Source organism: Pongo pygmaeus, chromosome 8, assembly GCF_028885625.2.
Source record: "Pongo pygmaeus isolate AG05252 chromosome 8, NHGRI_mPonPyg2-v2.0_pri, whole genome shotgun sequence".
NCBI lineage: Eukaryota > Metazoa > Chordata > Mammalia > Primates > Hominidae > Pongo > Pongo pygmaeus.
Window position 1 is genome coordinate 92,297,718 of NC_072381.2, and position 22,481 is coordinate 92,320,198.

General features: G+C 38.6%; 1 protein-coding gene across 18 annotated transcripts in view; it reads right to left on the bottom strand.

The window, feature by feature from the left end:
* SGMS1 (sphingomyelin synthase 1) overlaps positions 1 to 22,481 on the bottom strand; it is a 323,691-nt gene that overhangs the window by 154,963 nt on the left and 146,247 nt on the right. For 16 of the 18 annotated variants that reach the window (XM_054437158.2, XM_054437161.1, XM_054437165.1 and 13 more), the window contains 2 exons: positions 7,788 to 7,830; positions 1,569 to 1,710 (listed from right to left, as the gene is read on the bottom strand). The gene's annotated coding sequence lies outside the window, so the exon portion shown is untranslated. Of the gene's footprint in view, positions 1 to 1,568; positions 1,711 to 7,787; positions 7,831 to 19,903; positions 20,082 to 21,027; positions 21,107 to 22,481 lie in introns of all 18 variants that reach the window. The other 2 variants (XM_063670573.1, XM_063670575.1) reach the window with 1 other exon arrangement.

Below are 22,481 nucleotides of genomic sequence, written 5' to 3' on the forward strand. Positions count from 1 at the left end.
AGTAGGACCATATTAGAGATATAAAAGTCCATTCCTGTCTCCCATGCTAGACTCATAATCAACTCAGAAAACACAGAATCAATGAAGACATCAGAGCCTATGTGGGAAAGAGGGCATATTTTAATAATGTCTCATACCAATAATATATTCTCAGTGATATTATAAAAATAATAAAAGTTGAAAATACTTAATTTTAATGGTTCAAATTAAGTGTTATAATTATAAACCAAATAAAATGCCACGAAATGGGGGGAAAGTAGCAAAAGCTGAAAAAAGTAGAGAAGACTAAAATTCCACAAGAATGAGAATTTTTTTTTAGACAGAGTTTCACTCTCGTTGCCCAGGCTGGAGTGCAGTGGCAAGATCTCAGCTCACTGCAACCTCCGCCTCCCAGGTTCAAGTGATTCTCCTGCCTCAGCCTCCCAAGTAGCTGGGACTACAGGCACCCACCACCATGCCCGGCTAACTTTTGTATTTTTAGTAGAGAGGGGGTTTCACCATGTTGGCCAGGCTGGTCTCATACTCCTGACCTCAGGTGATCTGCCCGCCCTGGCCTCCCAAAGTGTTGGGATTACAGGCGTGAGCCACCATGCCCAGCTGAATAAGAATATTTTAAAAACTCTGCTTCAAAAAGGGAATACAGCAGGGCATACTATTTCTATGGTACACTATTTAAGACAGACTCAGTGCTGAATCCCATTCCTGCCACTTACTCTCTGGGAATAGCAGGCCAGTTGTTTAACCACTTGGAACCTTATTTCCTCATCTGCAAAATGGGACTTGCTTAATGCTTTCATGATGGTGTGACAAAGACACATAAAATACTCAGCACAAGGTACATTTGTAGTGTTCTTCATTGGTAGATGGAAAAAAAAAAAGACTACAAAAATCCTAAAGGATCACGGTGACATATGACAATAACATAGGCTGTGCCTTACAAAGAGAGCCAGTGCATCCAAAGCCAGACATCCACCAAAGGTCACAGGATATGAAATAATGGGTGCCGCTGATCTTGATGATACATTGTTGAGGAGATAAAAATTAAAGGTTAAAAAAACAAGAAAATGAGGTAAATATTTAATGGGGGTCAAAGAGACAAGCAGGTCAAAGTAAATGACTAAGAGGGAACTGGTCAATCTGATACAACCACATCGAATCAGAAATGGCCTTGATGATGTTCAGGGAAAAGTAAAGCCAGTAACAGCTGGTTTATGAGACACATTTGCTGAGCTTTGACATTGACTGCTCTACTCCCAGGAAAGAAGGCAATGAGGTCTTTAGCTAGAAATTTGCTATCACTTTCATGTGACAAGAGTCTAATGTCCTTGAGGCATTGGGAAGGACACTCAAGGGTCTGAATCAGAGTTCATCAAAGAGTGACGAGTGATATCCCACCACACAGTCAAGGTTACTGAAAGACAGACACCAGGTATTTCAGGCCTGAGAGTTCTGTCCTATGAACAGTGGGATTCAAAAGAAGAGCTCATTCCCAGAGAATGACTCCACTTGACTGAGTAGAGCAGTGTGGGCCACATCAGGTTCAATCCAAGTTCTCTGTCAATACATACCTGCAACAGCTACTGTTTTGCATTTATCAACAGGTTCCTTTAAAAGTATTCTCAGGTACGCTTGCTGAGGCAGGGTCTCATCTTCTATTTCATGTTTCCCAACCAGACACTTTTGGGCATCCCAAAGAACTCAATGGTGTGCCTGGAACAGAGAAGCAGTTTCAGTTTAACCACTTCAAAACAGAATCACAAAATTCTAAAGCTGAGAGAGATTGTGTAAATTCAGTCCAGCTCACTATAAATAAAAGGATTAAAGTACTTATAAACTTGGAAACAAAGAATTCATAATGAACCTTCCCTACCTCCTCCCATTTTTTCTTTCTTTTCTAGCTTTTTAATTGTTGTATTTTTTACAGTAGTATAATATATACATATAATATAAAGCTTATTCCATCTTTTCTAACTAAAAGTTAAGTCTTAGGCCTATAACTATAAAAGGTGTTTCTCCTTTTATATATGTATCTACTATTTTTAGTTGCCAACAAATAATTGATTATCATAAATTAAGTATAAGCTTGAAGTTTCAGCTTCAAACTGAAAACAAAGGTAACTACTGAGTTATCATTTTTACAAGCTGATTTATAAAAATGTCATGATCTCTCTGGGGCCAAAACATTACCCTCATAAGTAACAGCTTTTATAGTTATATATGTGTAAATGGTACACATTTCCTGGTAGCATAATCAGGAAGCTAGAGATAATGTCTTGTATTAAAGAACAAAGAGGGCTGTTCATTTAGTGCCTCATTCATAGTAATTTGTACTTATATGTGAAAGAATATGGAATCTAATGGTAGTCAGAAAGGTAGTATATTTTAGTTTGATCATATTTAATTTCATCAGTAACATTTTCTTTTATTTCCTGTGATAATCTATAAGAAGTAGGCTCTCAACCCTTTTCAGGATCATATAAGCCCTACAGTATTGAGTATCTGATGAAAACTAAGCCTGTTCCATCCCTCCCCACTTAAATCTCAGGACAATCGTTAACTCCTTAAAGCTATCCCTGGACCCCAGGATAAAAATCATAGGTGCTCTCCAGCTGTCAAGCTGGAGAGCTGATACCTTGAGCCAACTAACGGGCTTAATTCTATAAAGAAACAATTCTTATAGAACAAAACAATCCACTACTCTCAATAGTCCCAAGGACTTACTTAGGACCAGGCATCCCTCCACACCCTCCAACCTTTTAATCATACTTTATTCTATCTGTAAGAAATGGTGCTACATCTGTAAATAATCAAACATAGGTACAAAGAAAGCAGTTATCAACTGAAACAGCAATAAAATAAAACAAACAAAAACTAGGACTCTTTTGCCATTACATTAGCTTAAAAGTATTCAATTAAAGTTTCAGGCCGGGCATGGTGGCTCATGCCTATAATTCCAGCACTAGCCTAGGCAACAAAACGAGACCTCATATCTACAAAAAAAAAAAAAAAATAACCAGGCACAGTGGTGTGTGCCTGTATTCTCAGCTACTTGGGAGGATGAGGCAGGAGAATGACTTGAGCCCAGGAGGTTGAGGCTGCAGTGAGCTGATTGTGTCACTGCACTCCAGCCGGGGTGCCAGAGTGAGACACTGTCTCAAAAAGAAAATTAATAAAGCTTTGAAGTAAAATATATTTACATAAAAGGGCACCATCTCCTAATACCAACATATGGTTTATAAACCCAAAGATAAAGTCAAAAGCTTAAAAAAGATTATACCTCAGGAAAGAGAGTATCATCTTAAATTCAAAACCTTACCAGGTCTCATATTACAGACAATAATCTCAGTCTATTTTGAATAATAAAATAATGTAACAAGTACACTTAATGCTAGCTTTCGATGCTTATGGGTCACTTGACAGAAACTGGTTAACAAAAAGGAAGCAAAGTAATAGAAACAATTATTTCTAGAGGTTGGATGTCACAATAGGAAATATGAGATACCATTTTATAAACTCCTTTTAAATATTATTTTAAAGAGCAATACAGATTTGGGGGTTACAGATGGCCAATGGAATAGGCCTGTTTATCTCTGCTTCCTGCTAAATGCCCATCAAAATGTTAGTAAAAACGAAAAAAGATATAAATCCATAAGGACAAAAGGAACAGAAAACTATATTAGAGCAAACAATAGGCATCACTGATGTCTGGAAAGCGGAGATGACTGTGGAGTCGAGCAGAGCTGGTGGGAACCTCCCTGCCTGTGAAGAAAAAAGCCAGCTGACTGTGACAGAAATGCTTAGGAAATGATGGAGCTTCCGGTTCCTCAGAAGGGGAGTGGAGAAGACTGAAAAAATGGGGGTGGTGAAGTGTGTATTAAAAAAAAAAGACCCTTACCCCACACCATAAATTAAAGTTAACTCAAGATGGACTAAACACCTAAAATTAAGACCTGAAACTATAAAATTCCTAGCAAAAAGAAAAAAAAAATACATAGAGGAAATGCTTCATCACACTGGAGTTGGCAATGATTTTTTGGATATTACATCAAAAACATAGGTAAAAAACAAACACAAAATAAGCAAATGGGACTACATCAAACTTAAAAACTAAAGGAAGTAATCAACCAAGTGAAAGGGCAACCCACAGAAAATATTTGTAAACCATGTATCTGACAAAGTGTTAATATCCAGAATATATAAAGAATGCCCACAATTCAACAACAAAAAGCTAAATAATAATTAAACATTGGCAAAGGACTTGAATGGACATTTCTCCAAAGAAAATATACAAATGGTCAATAAGTACATGAAAAGATGCTTAACATCCCTAATCATCAGGAAAATGCAAATCAAAACCACAATGAGATATCATCTCACACCCATTAGAATGACCACTATCAAAAACAAAAATAGAAAATAGCAAGTGTTGGCAAAGATGTGGAGAAGTTGATCGGAATATTGGTACATTGTTGGTGGGAATGTCAAATGGTACATCCACTATGGAATAAAGTCTGGCAGTTCCTGAAAACATTAAGAATAGAACTACTATATGATCCAGTAAGCTCCCTTCTGGTATGCATCTGAAAGAATTGAAAGCAGGGTCTTGAAAAGATATTTGCAGACCCCTGTTCACTTAAGCACTACTCACAATAGTTAAGAGGGGGACGCAACCTACACATCCAATGGCAGATGAATAAAGAAAACATGGTATATACATACAATGGAATATTATTCAACCTTAAAAAGAAGGAAATCTTCCTATATGCTGCAACATGGATGAGCCCTGAGGACATTATGCAAAGTAAAACAAGTCAGTCACAAAAAGACAAATATTACATGATTCCACTTATATGAGGTATTTAAAGTAGCCAAATTTACAGAAACAGAAGGTGGTTCGTAAGGTGGTTCGTAGTTGCCAGAGGCTGGGCAGGCAGGATAAAGGGGTGTTGCTGTTCAATGGGTATAGAGTTTCAGTTTTGCAATATAAAATGTTCTAGAGAGCTTTTGCACAACAATGTGTACATAGTTAACACTACTGTACACTTAAAATGGTTATATTTTATATTATGTGTTTTTTACCACAATAAAAACAAATGAGAGATTATCCTGGATTATCTGAATGGGCCTAATGTAATTACCAGGGTCCTTAAAAGTGGAAGTGGTAGACAGAAAGGAAGTCAGAGTAATGCAATGTGAGACCATTTGACCATTGCTGACTTTAAAGATGGAAAAGGGCCAGGAGTCAAGAAATGCAGCCAGCAGCTAGAAGCTAAAACATAAAAACAAGGAAAGAGACTCTCCCCTAGAGCCTCTGGAAAAGAGTGCAGCCTGTGGACACCTGTTTTGTTTTGCTACAGGGTCTCTCTGTCGCTCAGGCTAGAGTGCAGTGGCATAATCCCTGCTCACTGCAACCTCTGCCTCCAGGGTTCAAACGATTCTCATGCCTCAGCCTCCTGAGTAGCTGGGACTACAGGCATCCACCACCACATCCGGCTAATTTTTGTATTTTTTGGTAGAGACGGGGTTTCGCCATGTTAGCCAGGCTGGTCTTGAACTCCTGACTTCAAGTGATTTGCCCGCCTTGGCCTCCCAAAGTGCTGTGTTTATAGGCATGAGCCACTGTGCCTGGCCCATTGATTTTAGCCCAGTGAGACCTGCATCAGTCTTCTGACCCACAAAACTGTAAGATGATAAATTTGTGTGGAACAAAGAAGGGGAGGAGGGAGGGAAGAAGGGAGAGAGAGAGGGAGTTAGAACCCCAGATCCTCTCCCTCACCTGGTAGAGCCAAACAAACCATCCCTACTCCTATAAGAAGGGGCAGTTTACCCTCTGGAGAAAATGATACAGCAAGACTTCAAACCTAGACTCCAGATAAGGCTGAAACGAAAGCATTGGATCTAGGCATTCTCAGGCTTGGATGGTGAGATCTCTGGCTCCCTTCCTCGTCACTCCTCTGTGCTGCCCCTAAATCCTCATAGGTAGACTTACACTCCACAAAAAAAGTAAACAAAGAATTCCATTTTGGAGAAACTGAAAGGTCCAAGGAAAAAAATCTGCAGATTTTGATACATGATAATTACCCGCTGAAATGGCCAGTAAGGTCTCTGCCCAAAGACCTTAGAGTGAAGCCAACCAGGTAACAAATTTGCAGTCCATTTTGTATTGTCTCACTCTTAAGTATGAACAGACAACTAAATCCCCAGCACTCATTTGGGAAGAGCCTTTAACATTAAAATCAGGGATCAAAACAAGAAGATAAAGGGAACACACAGGAAAATGTGTGAAGAACAGCAAAAAACAGCAAAATAATTCAATTCATATTCTCAAAAAAATGAGAAAATATTGCATCTATCAAACAAAAACAGGATCCTAATTTTAAAAACAAAATATCCATAGACCCTCAAAAATTAAATTCAAAATTACAAACCTGCTAGCAGAAATTAAAAATTCAATTGATACTAAGAAAACCTCTCAGAGAGTTGAAGAAAAACACAGAAAGATGGAAAATAGCTAAGAGTAAGACTTAAGAAAATTAGAGATCAAACTAGTAGGTGCAAATACCCAACTAACAGACTAAGAAAAGAGAGAATGGGGGGGAAATTATCAAAGAAATAGTACAAGAAAATTTACAAATTGAGAGATATCAGTTTCCAAGCTGAGAGGACAAAAACAACAAAAAGTGTCCCAACATGAAACTGCAGAATTCTGGGCATAAAGAAAAGCATGAAACATTTTCCAGAGACCAAAAAAACAGTTCACAAACAACCAACTTGGAGGCAGAATGACTTGAGACATCTCAACTTATATCACAGAGCTCAGCCACAAAAAAATAGTCAAAATAAAGTAAACATTAATACTTACCTAAATATAGACTGTAACAATGACTGCATCAAGAAAATAAAGAGACAGGAAAAGTAGGTACGTAGTAAGGATAAAGGGGGTCTATGAGAGAGAACTCCCCAGCAGGAAATCAATGTATAAGTCTAAGATTTTAAAAGGAATCAATAAATGGCACTTAGAGCATATGATGTGTTGTTTAGAAATAGGTAGACAAATACTGGAAAATACAACTAAAAGGATTGAAAAGGGCTATCTTTAGGCAAAGGGGCAATAAGAGTATAAAAAGAACAAAGAATGGCTATTAGAGTACTATTTAAATTCTTAAACAATATACATGCAATTACCTCTAAACAAATAAAATAAATAAATGAAAGGAAAGAAGGAAGGAAGGAAAGGAGGGAGGAAGGGAGAAAGACTTCAGAAAGCAGTTCTACAAATTGTTACACAGTAGAGATTTTCAATGTTCATCTACACAGAAAGAATGAAAACAGCAACTGTCCTAACATTATGCAAATGATTACTTGTGGCTTGGGATAAAATTTCCAAATATAGTGCCATACATAGACTCCAAAAGTGCTGTACTGCAAACACCTAAAATGATAACAGGCTGTGGAAAATAATATTGAATGCTTCAAAAATGTGACTCAAATAATGAAGACACTGATGTCAGATATGTATGTAAAGAGTTGGAAGAAAATTATTGTGGGGTAGGAAAAAAGCATTACTTGTAATATTCCATTTTGTATAAATACATACTTGTTCAAAATATGTACATAACTAAATTAATTAAATGGTAATATGTATTTGACTATTTCATCTATATCCCCAAAATATTCCTTATATATTCCAATTGCCCACAAACATTGTTTGTTTAGATCCTCTCATTGGGAGAACACAGAAAATATAAATTAAGCATAAAAGGTAAATAATTTAAAAATCCGTTTACCTGAATCATGCTGTTATTTTTCTTCATCAGTCTTCTTTCCAATCTAGAAGAAAGTAATAAGTAAATTAAAGTGCATTCTTTGTGCAATGAGCTGCTTATAAGAAAAAAAACTAAAATCCAAGTTAACTATTATTCACTTCTTGTTACATATCCATAGGAAAAAAAAAAAGCATTATTTCACCAATTCCCAACTAATTTCTGGCTGTCATGGTATTCAGAGTACACTTCTATTAGACAATGCCAAGCAGAAACAAGCATGCAAATCCAATGCCAATAAAAAAACTGCACACCAAATGCATCTGATGGTATAACATGAGTTTTAAAACCATGTACCTTTATAAATCATCTCCTCTCAATTTAGGTAAATAACTGCTAACTGACTATATAAAAAAGATAAAGAAGCAAGAAAGTGTATTTTTCAAACCATAATAATTACCACCCTGGGGTAAATTTTCATTTTTACCAAAATGCAATCAATAGCAAGTTAAGTGGAACAACCACAGACCACATACATAAGTGTACGATCAAACAGCTTATAAATAACTCTAATCCACATCACCCTAAAGGCTTAAAAATGCTTCCATGTTTTATTTCATGAAAGACTTTCTCAGCTAAAAATGAAATATGACCCTTTGTAAGTAAAATATACACATGAATTAGGGTACATGCAGAAAGGGGAAAAAGTAATTTTTTAAAAAATTAGTAAGCCCAGAAATCTTGGGTGGCTTAATAAATTTTCTTAAAGTGAACACCACTCTCCCGAAAAGTCAACACTGCCCTGCCTTCAAATAGCACACATTCGTTTTGCCTGTTGGGCTAGGTATAATTATTTAGGGATCTGTCTGGGAGTCTAAGAATCCCTGTATCTGGACAAAAACAAAATGCTTTAAGAAAAGGGGAGCAAGTAGTGGCTGACCGCAAAGTGGTATTATTTCAGAAAGATGTTAACGTGTCTGAGGAAAAAGTTTTGGCTGGTTAGTTGATTGTATGAGGTCAACCTGCCAGTTCTCCAGAGACCAAAGGACAGAGAAGCAGTTTATGATAGAAACAGAAGGGGAAGGGCCTTCCTGTTGTCCAGGAGGAATGGACTTCTGGGAATAAGAAGGGAGAAGGCAGGAGCAGAGGGGAGAAAAGGGAGTGGGGAGGGAGGGTGGCTTCCTTTCTAGAGGTACAGAAATACCTATAAAGATAGTAACCAAGCTAGTCTGTGCTAGAAGCTAGATGAAATTACTAATGCATGATCTCGCTTAATCTTCCAATTCCTATGAAGCCTGTTTTGCTATCCCCAGTTGACAGATACCAATACTGAGTCTCAAATCACCAATATGGTGTCTGATGTAAACAGTTAGTGGGTGAAATAAAGCTATTCCTCTTTACAGCTTGAATGCAGGGCTAGATTCGCCATCAACAAAAAGAGAGATTCATGAAAATGAAACCTTATAATTAGATACAGAATATGCTGTTTTGTCCCTGCCTATAAATCATTTAAAGGAAAAGAATCAAGTTATTCAGGACCCGAGAAGTCTTCTGAATTATCAGAAAGTGAAATAGTTCTGTCACTTGTAAAGTAAGCCCATGTTATCTTTTTGTACATCAAAGAAGTTTCAAAAGAAACTAAATTTCATAAGGGATAATTTTCTGACACGTTAACTGGTTTTATGGCACTGTGTGCTTTCCCACTGTAATGGGAGAAATCAGAAGAACACAGTGTCCCTCAGAGATAGCCACAGATGCAAAGGGCAAATTACCACCAGATAATTATTGAAGAACCCATGATAGTGTCACCTTCAAATGGCATGCCACACCTGCATGAATATTTAATTTCTATCACAAGTACTTTCAAAAAGCAGGGGCCAAAATAGGAACATAGTTGAAAAAGGGAACTTTCCATTCTGCCATTTGACAGGAAGAAAATAAAATTTCTACCTTTTAAGGCAATATGTAATATATCAAAGACATGTAGCTAAAAAGATCTTCCTACATCCTCACTGGTGAACACAAAGTAATATCTCAATGACAATAAATGATCATCAGACATCTTGATAGGCCTTTACACTTAACCCCACAAGAACCCTATGTGTGTGTGTTGGGTGAGGGGTGGAGGGTGAAGGGCTTAGAATCCCCAACTTAACCAGATGAAGACATTAGGCTCATAACAGAGGTTATGTTGTAACTTGTCCAAGGTTGCAAATTTGTCCAAGGTCAAACTTTGAGGAAATGGGAAAGGGTTCCAAATTACATGTCGGATACCTTTAGGCTATTGTGTTGACCATAACAGCTCTGCCTTAATGATGAACATACTTGAATTTGTTTTTCAATAAAAATCATCTAGTGATCCATTCACTATTTTCCAGTTTCAAATTGCTTTTGCTATCTTCCCAAGTAAAGGATCTTGACACTCCTTCCTCCTGTGAGATGGAGTAAGTATTCTGTCAGTGAGTGGCTTGAGAAGGTCTAGAGGGACTCTTTTTAGGATAGCTGCTAAAGCCTCTGAGAGCACCCTGGTGATCTTCCTTTTATGGGATCTAGCACATGGAATGCATAGTAAAAGCTGCAGGCTTGATTTTTCAGTGGACATATGCCATGAAGATACAATGCAAAAAGTTCTTTCTGGGACTCTATGAGTAAGCAAGTTAACAATGCATGCCATACACAGTAAATCATCTAAGGAAAAAAATTACCCAAATTATACTCAAAAGGCTGTGGCTCTAAACTTTCAATTTAGGATGGAGAAAAGTATGGCATGAATCTTTGTAGACATTAACCTAATGACATTCAGAATACTGGTGGTGGGGGGAGTGTGGTACAGAATAAGGTACTCTTCCCCTATTCAATAATTCTGGTATAGCAATACTCAAACTCCTATGTGTTTACTACTGGTGACTTCCTCTCAAGGAAAACACACTGGAGTAAGAGAAGGTTCAGAGGGTAAAAAGGAATGGGCATACAAACCAAGGTTGTGAGTTCACAAAATTCTGCAAGGCATTGGCATGCCCCCACTTTACAAGTTTACATTTGTAGGGCCAACCCTTTTAAAATTTATTACTTCTTCTTAGATTGTGGGGGGCAGTAGTTTCATTCTGGGGCCAATCTGATTGATCATCAGGCAGTGGTTTCCTAGAAGCAACACCGAAAGACAGTGCCCAAATCAATTGCCATTGTCTGCTATGGACACACGATGTGGAAATTGCAACAGGCATGCTTCGTTTTTGGCAGCCCTGTCCCACACCCTATTATTAGAGTTCAGTTGTCAATTCTCAGGGGAAAGATGGTGTGTAATAAGAAATAAATAATATAGAGAGACCAGGAAGAGCACTCCATTAAAACTGCATTTTATTAGAATAGTAAAAAGTACTGAAAACTTTCTCATTCTTACTTGTAAACAGCATGTTTTGCAAATTAGAGCCTGGCTTAAGAGAATACAAAATCTAAAGTAGAAAGTTTGTGTTTTCTTCCTTTATACAATGTTAGTGTTTTCTTCCTTTAATATCTAACTTTCAATAAACAGAGTTTAACTGAACCTTTTCTTCCTTTCTTCTGCTTGGAGGAGAACCTTTACTATCTCTCACACAGGATCCTGCTGCTGTCAAAAAGCCCCAGGCATGGTCTCTGGCTTTGGTGACTGAAGGTTGCAAGTCTCTTGATGCAGTCACCCTCAAAGCTTCTTCCTGCCAGCAGCTGGTATCACTGGTACCTCTCTTCACAAGGGAGGACTTTCCACTACACTTAAGGAAAGACTTAATCTTCCCTTCACTACACTACATTCTTACCTTTTCTAGATTAAAAGAGTAATGCAAAGGGTAAAGCCCTTCCTCAAATTTTGTCTCAATTTACAGCCAAGCATGATTGTCTTGGGTAAGTTACAGAGCTCCTCTCTCAAAACTGCTGGCTGAGATGTAAGAGAAAACAAAAAATATAAAAGACCATCCATTAACTACCCTGGGAGTTCAGCAACTTCCAAACTGGCCTCTCAAACCGGTTTCCCTTTTCCTGTAAAACGCATTTGAATAAAGAAGTTTAGAATAACAGATTCACCTAGGAGGAAAGAACAAACTTACACATTGCAATCTACTAAAAATGTGGGAGCTGAATCAGGGATTTAATGAGGCATAAAAATTCCCAAGAAATATACCACACGCCCTTAAGGAAGTAGTTACTAAAAAAGATGATAAAGAGTGAAAGCAACTATGCTCCAGGCAATGGTGAGATAGGTTCATGGGAACAAAGCAAAACTGGTAAAAGACCTGAAACTAAACCAGTTTTAAGCATCACCTCAAAGCAAACAACATCTCCTCTCACCTGTAACAGAAAGAGTTACCAAGTGCCTTTGCTTAATGCTGCAGAAAAGAAGAGGTACTTTATCCCTTCATTCGGCAAACATTTATTGAGCATGAAGGTGGGATTATATAGAGATGAAAGAGCAGCTTCCCTGAAGGAGCTCAGTTTAGCAAGGAGAAAAAAACCACGTAAATCAGTATTTACATTTCTATGTGGTACCAGGGAGTCATAACACTGAGCTAAAGCACAACATCAACCAACATAACCACTTCCCTGGTAGGGGCCAGACACAATTCTGATATTTTTAGGTAACTCATTTGAATCTTTGAAACAAACCTATGAGACGCAAACACTTTTCCTGGTTTACTGGTGGAATTAGTGTGTATGAGATATAAAAAAGGATCTTTTAAACACAAAGAGTTTATTCAAATTACATCTTCAAATTATGCCTCCCTCCCCAAATACAAATCTCAATCCCTATTTTAGCCTTTGCAGGTTGCCCAGCAGTATCTGAGGTTCCTAGAACTCTCACTGAGAAATTCACAAATTGAAGAAATAATTTCCTGACATCACAGGACTTGTTATCAAGGGCCACGTCAGTAATGCCCTGCCTCCAGTAGAGCATTACTAAAAACAAACAAAATGAGAGCAGTTTTGTTTGTTTTTAAATCGTTACCCACAGATATACCAAAATAATCTTCTACATTATTTAATCCTAGCTTCTTCGAGGGCAAGAGTCACATCATCTCTGTGCTTATTGAGTTCTCAGTACATAAGACAGACATTGGTTAGCACCCAGTAAAGTCATATTATATTTGTGTTACCAATTAAATCAATCTTCTCAGTTATTGTCAAGACCACCTTTACTTTCTATATTTATTCATTATTTTCTTTTTTAATTTTCTTTTTATTTGACAGATAATTGTATATATTTATGGAGTATAATGTGATGTATTTTGATATATGTTTACAATGTGGAAAGATTAAATCAGGCTAACACATCTATCACCTCACATACTTATTTTTTATAGTGAAAACATGTAAAACCTATTCTTACAGCAATTTTGAAATCTATGATGCATTACTTATTAATATTACAGTCATCATTCCTTACAGTAGATTTCTTGAACTTATTCCTCCAATTTATCTCTCCATCCCCTCTCCCCTTTAACCATCCCAGCCTCTGGTAACCACCATTCTACTCTCTACTTCTATGAGTTTGACTTTTCAAGAATCTATATTTATGTGAGATCATGAAGTAACATAATGTCCTCCAGGTTCATCCATGTTGTTGCAAATGACAGAATTATCTCTAACCTGCCCCTACTTTTTAAAGGGTGAATAGTATTGCATAGTGTGTATATGCCACATTTTCTTTATCCATTCATCTGGTAATGGACTCCTAGGTTGTTTCCATAGGTTCTGAGCTATTGTGAATAAGGACACAATAAACATGGGAGTGCACATATCTCTTCTGCATTCAGATCAAATTTCTTTGGATACATTCTTAGAAGTGAGATTACTGAATCTTATGGTAATTCTATTTTCAGTTTTCTGACAAATCTCTATACTGGTTTCCATGATGATTGTATTAATTTTCATTCCCATCAAAAGTGCACAGGGGTTCCCTTTTCTCCACACTAGTCATTATTTTCAAGACTAGATTACTACCCACCCTCAGAAGAGTTATTCATTGCTAGGTATTTGCGCCTGCAGTTCCCTGTAATGCCCATCCTCTATCCTGCTCCCCACACTGTTAATCCATTCCCATCACCTGGCTTAGAAAGAACAATGGAAATATGATCCGGTAAAATCTGAATTAGGAATTAGGTAATTACCACTACACTATATTGGAACATAATACAATTTCCATTAAAACTGTCTTCACACAGTCTTATTCCACTACCAACATGTTTAACTAAAGTAGTACTAACATGTTTAGTTTAACTAACTAAAACTGTTAATGCTTAAAAAAAAAAAAGTTCTCTACACTATGTTTAATCTACTGTAGTCCAAGCAGCCTCTGTCTGGAACAGTAATACTCTCTCCCTAATAGTCAGAAAGTCCCATAAGCATGGGTTATGTCATATCCCAAATATACAGTACCTAATCCAGCAATTTAATAAATATTTTTAAAACTAAATGCCTTGCCTTTTGAACCTGGATTCTTTTTAGATATGGAGAATAAATATCTATTGAAAATTAAAGGAATTCATAGAACAATGAGACTTTCTTAATTTCCTTTTAAAATACTTTGAAGGAACATTATGGCTTCAAAAGAAAAGTCAACATGAATTGTCAAAACCAAGCTATCATAATAAACTTTCCAAGTCTCAAAACTTGTCTCTGTGTTTCTAAAAGAAGCAAAATTTAGCAAGCAAATAAGAATAAAATGGACTAATAAAAAACTTCGAGTTTACTCCAATATAGAAACAAACTAAAATATAAAACCCAATTACAATGCAGATAACAGGAAATGTTTTTAACCAAGAATTAACTAATTTATTCAAACCAGATTTGTAGTAGACATATTTCAGGGAATCTGTTCACCCACTCCCATTTCTGGGGGACTCTGCCATACTCTCAGGCCCAGTTGTCTTTCAATTGCTATCTATCACCTGACACAACTCCACAAGCACACAGCCATAGCCGATCGGACCCGAAAGAACACCTGACCCAAAGAGAGCCATTCAGAAGCTGGCCAGAAGCCTATGGCTTGGGTTTGATTACTTGCTAAAATGATGAACTCAGCCCATCAGCTTTGCTGCTGCAGGAACTAGAATCAAGAAACCCTCAAGGAACTTGCCAGTTAGATGTCATGGTGAAAGGTCAAGAGGAACACTTAAGCTCAGGACAATCGTCATGGGCCAAGTCTGCCACAGAAAGCAAGTACTGGACTGAAGCCAGTTCCCAACCTGAGGTCTCAGGAGATCTATATCTTGAACCCTTTTGTTGAGCGAGAGTGACCTGGTTTTTGCAACCAAAAGACAGAGCTTATGATAGCAACCTAAGTTAAAATCTTATGTCAAGACCTACCATTGACATATTTAGTAAGGATAAAACCACCTTCTTTTAGATAATTAGAGGAAACAGCTTACATCACTTAGTAAGAAATCTGAAGTCAGGTTTTTTTGTTTGTTTGTTTTGTTTTTAAAGGAGTTTTATTATTTTAAACTTGTCTCCTCTGGAATTCTAGTTCTTCACCTATAAGGTGAGGTCTGTTTATTAGACCCTCTCTAAGTTCTCTTGCATGGTTTATAATCTCAGTACAGGCACCCTGAGACAAAGGAAGCCTCTCTGTGGGCAGTGTTTGGACAGTGGTGGAAAACATTCTCCACTACCTTGGCTGTCACATGATGAATTCTCATTCTATTAAATTCATAATTAGAACTAACAAATTTTTCTATAAAAATTCTTAAGATGAGTCAGTTCATAGGCTATCTCATTTTAGGCATAGGTACACAGAATATTAGAATTTTTCATACTGTTATTTTATTTTTCATTTAAAATATTTAGTTATACTCAATGCCCTGCCTCTCCCTTAGTTAAAAAAAAAAACAAACAAACAAACAAACAAAACTAAGAAGCAGAGAGAGTGCTATCCATTTAGTCATTAAAGGAAATACTTAGATCAGAAATGATGCTACAACTTTAACCATACATTTTCAATACTGCACTTTGGGGAGCAGGGGGCATGATAACAAAATAAGATATTGTAAATACAAATATTCTTATTATTCAGGCTTTAACATAAATTAAAAGAGCATTTATCTCAGAGTCTAAAACTGTGAGTATTCAATGAATAAAACTGCTCCAAAAGCATTTTTTTAAATATCAGAAAAACTGTCCAAGACTGAGAAATGGGAAAAAGAGATTCCTAGGTATGTTTCCAGAATATCCAAGTCAATAAGGCTATGCACCTTTGACTAACTTTCCATTTTAGTAATTCCAAATAATTCTTGTCCATAGCAATGTAAATAAATTTTATCCAGTAGAGATATGATTGATTTCTACCTGGAAGAAAAGATAACCCCAAACATTACGTTTTATTGCTCTATGGATATTAACCAATTTTGTTATAGATTGATACATTTATTTCAGCATTCCTGGGGGGGGTTTCAGTTTCTCAAATTTGCCTTTAATTCGCCTCAGTTAATTCCCTCATTAACTGAACTGAATGAACCTTTGATATACGTTCATTTTATATCTGCATGCAATATGCTTTTAACTTTTCAAAAATTACTCTTTAGCAGTAACAGTACATTTTAAAAATCAGTCCATTATAACATCTAGAAAGGTATTATTTGTTTTCACAATAAATGGTAAATATATAACTCATCAGGCTATGAATAACTGGTCCATGTTATTTGGAAGCCAGGTTGATATAGTTTGGCTCTGTGTCCCTACCCAAATCTCATGTTGAATTGTCCAATTTTGGATGTGGGGCCTGGTGGTAGGTGACTGGATCATGGGAGTAGTTTCTAATAGTTTAGCAACATCCCCCTAGTGCAATCTCATGACAGAGTTCTCACCAGACCTGCTTGTTAAAAAGTGTGTAGCATCTCCCCAACCATTCTCCTGTCAACCATGTAAAGATGTGCCCTTCACCTTCCACCATGATTGTTAAGTTTCCTGAGGACTCCCCAGAAGCAGAAGCCTGTACAGCCCGCATAACTTTGAGCCAATTAAACCTCATTTCTGTATAAATTACTCAGTCTCAGGTAGTTCTTTATAGCAGTACAAGAACAGACTAATACAGAAAATAGGGGATGGGTGCAGTGGCTCACACCTTGTAATCCCAGCATTTTGGGTAGCCGAGGCAGTCAGATCACCTGAGGTCAGGAGTCCGAGACCAGCCTGGCCAACATTGTAAAATCTTGTCTTTATTAAAAATACAAAAAAAAAAAAAAAATTAGCCAGGCATGGTGGCGTTTGCTTATAATCCAAGCTACTTAGGAGGGTGAGGCAGGAGAGTCATTTGAACTCAGGAGGCAGAGGTTGCAGTGAGCCAAGATTGTGCCACTGCACTCCAGTCTGGGAAACAGAGCAAGACTCTTGTCTCAAAATAAAAAAGGGAAAGGAAGGGAGGGGAGGGGGAGGGAAAGAGGAGGGGAAGGGAAGGAAGGGAAGGGAACTGTTGTAAAAGAAGCGGGGCACTGCTATAAAGACACCCAAAAATGTGGAAGCAACTTTGAAACTGGGTAACAGGCAGAGGTTAGAACAGTTTGCAGGGCTCATAAGAAGACAGGAAAGACATGGTAGAAAAGAAAAACCCATTTTCTGAGGAGAAATTCAAGCCAGCTGCAGAAATTTGTATAAGTAAAGAGGAGCTGAACGTTAATAGCCAACACAACAGGGAAAATGCCTCCAATGCACTTCAGAGACCTTTGTGGCAGTCTCGCCCATCACAGGCCAGGAGGTCTAGGAGGGAAAAATAGTTTTGTGGGCCAGGCCTAGGACACCACTGCTCTGGGCAGCGTCAGATCATGGCTCCTTGCATCCCAGCCACTCCAGCTCTAGCCATGACTAAAAAGGTCCAGATAAGTCTCAGGCCACTGCTCCAGAGGGTGCAAGCCAGAAGCCAACAAGGCTTCCATGTGGTGTTAAACCTGCAGGTGCACAAAGGTCAAAAGTTGAGGCTTGAGGGCTTCCACCTAGATTTCAGACATTATATGGAAACATCTGGATGTCCAGACAGAAGTCTGCTGCAGGGGCAAAGCCCTCATGGAGAACCTCTACTAGGGTAGTGCAGAGGGGAAATGTAGGGTTGGAGCCCCCACACAGAGTCCCTACTGGGGTACTGCCTAGTGGAGCTGCAAGAGGAGGGCTGCCTTCCTCCAGACCCCAGAATGGTAGATCCACCAACAGCTTGCATCATGAACCTGGAAAAGCTGCAGGCACTCTATGCCAGTCTATGAAAGCAGCCATGAGGGCTGAGCCCTGCAGAGCCACAAGAGTGGAGCTGCCCAAAGCTTGGAAGCCCACGCCTGGCATCAGTGTGGGCTGGATGTGAGATACAGAGGCAAAGGAGATTATTTTGGAGCTTTAAGATTTAATGACTGCCCTGCTGGGTTTCAGACTTGCATGGGGCCTATAGGCCCTCTGTTTTGGCCAATTTCTTCCTTTTGGAATGGGGGCATATACCCAATGCCTGTACTCCCATTGTATGTTGGAAGTAACTAACTTGTTTTTTATTTTACAGGCTCATAGGTGAAAGGGACTTGCCTTGTCTCAGATGAGACTTTGGACCTGGACTTTTGGTTAATGCTGGAATTAGTTAGGACTTTGGGGGATGGTTAGGAGGGCATGATCATGTTTTGAAATGTGAGAAGGACATGAGATTCGGGAGAAGCCAGGGGCAGAATGATATGCTTTGGCTATGTGTCCCCACCCAAATCTCATGCTGAATTTTAATTCCCAATGTTGGAGGTAGGGCCTGGTGGGAAGTGGTTGGATCATGGGTGTGGTTTCTAATGGTTTAGCACCATCTCCCTAGTGCTGTCTCATGATAGAGTTCTCACAAGATCTGCTTGCTAAAACATGTGTAGTACCTCCTCTCACTCTCTCTTTCCCTTCCCAGCCATGTGAAGATGTGCCTGATCCCTTTCCTTCTGCCATGATTGTAAGTTTCCTAAGGCCTCCCCAGAAGCAGAAGCCTGTACAGCCAACAAAACTGTGAGCTGATTAAACCTCTTTTCTTTATAAATTAGTCTCCAGTAGTTCTTTACAGCAGTGTGAGGGCAGGCTAATACATAGATCATGCAAATCAGACAGAGTGATACAGATGGTAATAAACAAATGGCAATGACATAACAATTTCACTTGTAAAGCAAGTTACATTCCCAGTCTGTTATGGACATCAGTGGGTAACAACTGATGGACAGGCTTGAATTCCAACTGCATAGATGTATGTCATGAATCTGCTTCTTAACAGATATAATATAAATAAAATCCAAGTAAATGCATGTAGAAGATGGTACATGTGTGTAAAAACATAGCTAAAAACACAGTCAGATCCACACAATGGAGACAGCTGGAACACATAACCAAGAAAGTAAAGGGATCCCATCTACTAAGAAATAAAATATTTTTGTCCCTAATATAATGGCCTTATCCTTAGTTTTCCGAACTAAATAGCTATACCTCTAAATTAGCAAAGTAACACATGTATTTGTAAGCAAAAATTTCTAAATCCTTGAAACCTTTCAACTCCCCAGAATAGGGGCTTAGGATTCTCTACCCATCTATCCCTTGATAAGACTTCTTTAAAGGAAATATTGTAGACATTAAGAAAAAAAATAGAGCCAAATGATTTTACAGAATCAGTGAGTAAGAGGTTAATTGTATCATCCATTTTTCTAAATGTTATAAGAAAACCTATCAACTGAAAATCAACAGAGGAGTTTTTTAATATAAGTAACCTGATGCATAAAAATACATTTACACAAAGGATTTACACAGCAGAAATCATAAAGATTCTTGCAAGTAAAAGTCTCCTACTGAGATTAAAAATAGGAATTTATTTTTGTATTTTACAAAAATGTTATTTAAACACAATTTTTCAAAGCTACAACAATCGATTCAATTAGGAAACCATTTCAAGCTTCACACATATGTAAAATTGCCCCTGTTGTAACCACATAGTGTACTTAGATTTGGGGAATTAAAGATTTCATGTTACTCCCATACAAGGTACAGGAACCACCTTGATCAGTAAGATCAGTCCCCTCTTTCTCCCATTTAATTTCCAACCTTTCTTTTCAGGGGCCATCCACCCCCCAACCAGTTCCTAGATGCCAGTCACATTCCATTAAAAACCCTTCTTTGTCTGCAATTACCTTTGGTTCTTTGCTCCAGAATTTCTCCAGCCTTAAATATGTTAATGAGTATAGTGAATTTCCAGTAATGCACCATCTTTTGCTCTCCGGAACTCCAAGGACTACATCTTAGAAATTAATGTCCTAGTGAAACTGATTCACTTAGCTTGGCTCCTGGGTTCTCTCCATTGGATGTATTCTTCAGCCAAAAGATAAGTGTCCATCCAGGCCAGCCATATGCAGAGACAAAGAGGACCTTACTAGCAAGTATGATCTAAGGTGCCCAAGAATCATTCATGCACTAACTCACTGCCCTGATGTCCTAGATTTGCATGATTAAAGTACTAACAACTATGGGCTACCAAGCATTGTGTCCCTTAGGAGTCCCAAGTCAAAACAGAAAACTAGCAAAACTCTTGGATATCGAACAATATATTGGAGATTAACTGTCGAGTTAACAGAAAAGTGACTTTCTGAGCTAAATTTTTTATATTCTCCTTTAGCAAGTGAAAATCTTTCTGAACTGTATTATACTTTTTTCTTACTTCTCCCATGTTTGCAAAAGTAATAGATTTCATTGACAAATATTTAGAAAATAAAGACACACATAGGCAACAAAAATTACAAATAATTTGTAATTTGCCCTTGGTCAAAAGCACTTACATTTTGAAACATTTCTTACTGGTCTCTTTTAGCACACTACCAAGGGAAAATCTTTGATTCACTGATGTATATATATTTTTTATATATATATCATTATATGGATACATCCTTTAATGGATGTTTGGATATTTCTCATAGATAAAAGAGCAACACCACAAGTATTTCTTGATTTCTACAACTGAAGTACATCTTAGAAGGAATCTATTTCTTTCGTAAAATCATATAATAATTTATGGGCTCATGAGGAGTATCCCATTTAAAGGGCTCTAATTAGGAATATTTTTGTAAAACTCATTTCATTAATTATCTTCCTTTAAATCCCTTCAGCCTTTTACATTCTATTAGTTCTTCTTTCTCATCAAACAGACTTATTTATGACATTTTCAACCTAAAACAAAGAAAGAAAGATGAATGCCTATAGTATACAGGAACATAACTCATGCAGTGAGTACTACATGAGAGGATACTTCACAGGAGAGTACCTCACCCACACCCACACTGGTAGTTCAGCAAAAGCTTCCTGGTTTTGGTCCACATGGTCCACATGACATTGAGCTAGGTCTTAAAGAAAACGAGAGTATTAAGCAGTCGATTCACTGATGTATATCTTAAGCACCAAGAATATCCTGGCAGTTAGTGCTAAATAAATGCTTACTTGGTTGCTTAGAAGCAGCTGTGGTCAGCAGCTCCCACCGAGCAGAACGAAAACGGCAAATGAATCCTGCACCTTCAACTGAGGTATCCAGATTCTCTCACTGGGACTGACTAGGTAGTTGGTGTACCATGGAGAGTGAGGAAAAGCAGGGTGGAGCCATGGCCCACCCAGGAGCTGCACAGGGCAAGGGGAACTCCCAACCCCAGCCAGGGGAGGCATTGAGTGATTGTGCTACCCCACCCAGGAAACCATGCTCTTTCCATAGATCTGTGCAACCGTGGATCTGGAGATACCCTCGTGAGCCCATATCACCAAGGCCTTGAGTCCCAAACACAGAGCTGTGCAGACTTTCAGTGGCCTCTTGGGTTGTGGCCAGTGGCAGCAGGCTGAAGGCTACCTAAGATGACCGAGTTCCTGTCGGGGGGGGCCAGCCACCATCACTGCGGCCCTAGTCAGCTGTTTTCCCCTGCCAGTGCTAAAGAGACTGGGCAGTTTGGACCAGGAGGAATTCCCCACAGCACCGCACAGTGGCTGTGGCAGATCACGGCCAGACTGCTTCTTTAGGTGAGACCCAGATCCATCCCTTCTTACTGGGCAGGGCATCCCTGCGGGAATTTCAGCAACCCCAGCCAGGGATTTACGAACAAAACTCTGATCTCCCTGGGAAGGAGCCCCCATGGGGAGGGGTGGCCACAGTCTCTACAGTTCAGCAGACTCAATCTTTCCTGCCTGCTGGCTCTAAAGATTGTGGGCAATCTGGACGGAGATTGAGCAGTCTGGACCAAGGGGATTCCTCACAGCCCAGCACACCCACTTCGCCAAGAGGCGGCCAGAGTGCTTCATCAAGAGGATCCCTCATCTTGTGCGTCCTGATGGGGTAAGACGCCTCAACAGGGGTCATCACACACCTTATACAGGAGTGTTCCAGCTGGTATCAGGTCAGTGCCCTTCTGGGACAGAGCTCCCAGAGGAAAAACCAGGCACCCATCTTTGCTATTCTGCAGCTTCCACTGGTAACATTCATCCAGGTGTGGGAGGGACTGAGGCAAATATTCTGGAGTGGACCCCTAGCAAACCACAGCAGGCCTACAGAAGAAGGGCCTGACTGTTAAAAAAAACCAACAGAAAGCAACAACAACAACATCAACAAAAAAGACCCTACAAAACCCTGTCCAAAGGTCAGCAGCCTCAAAGATTGAAGGTAGATAAGCTCACGAAGATGAGAAAGAATCAACTCAAAAACTCTGAAAACTGAAAAAGTCAAGAGTGTCTCTTCTCCTC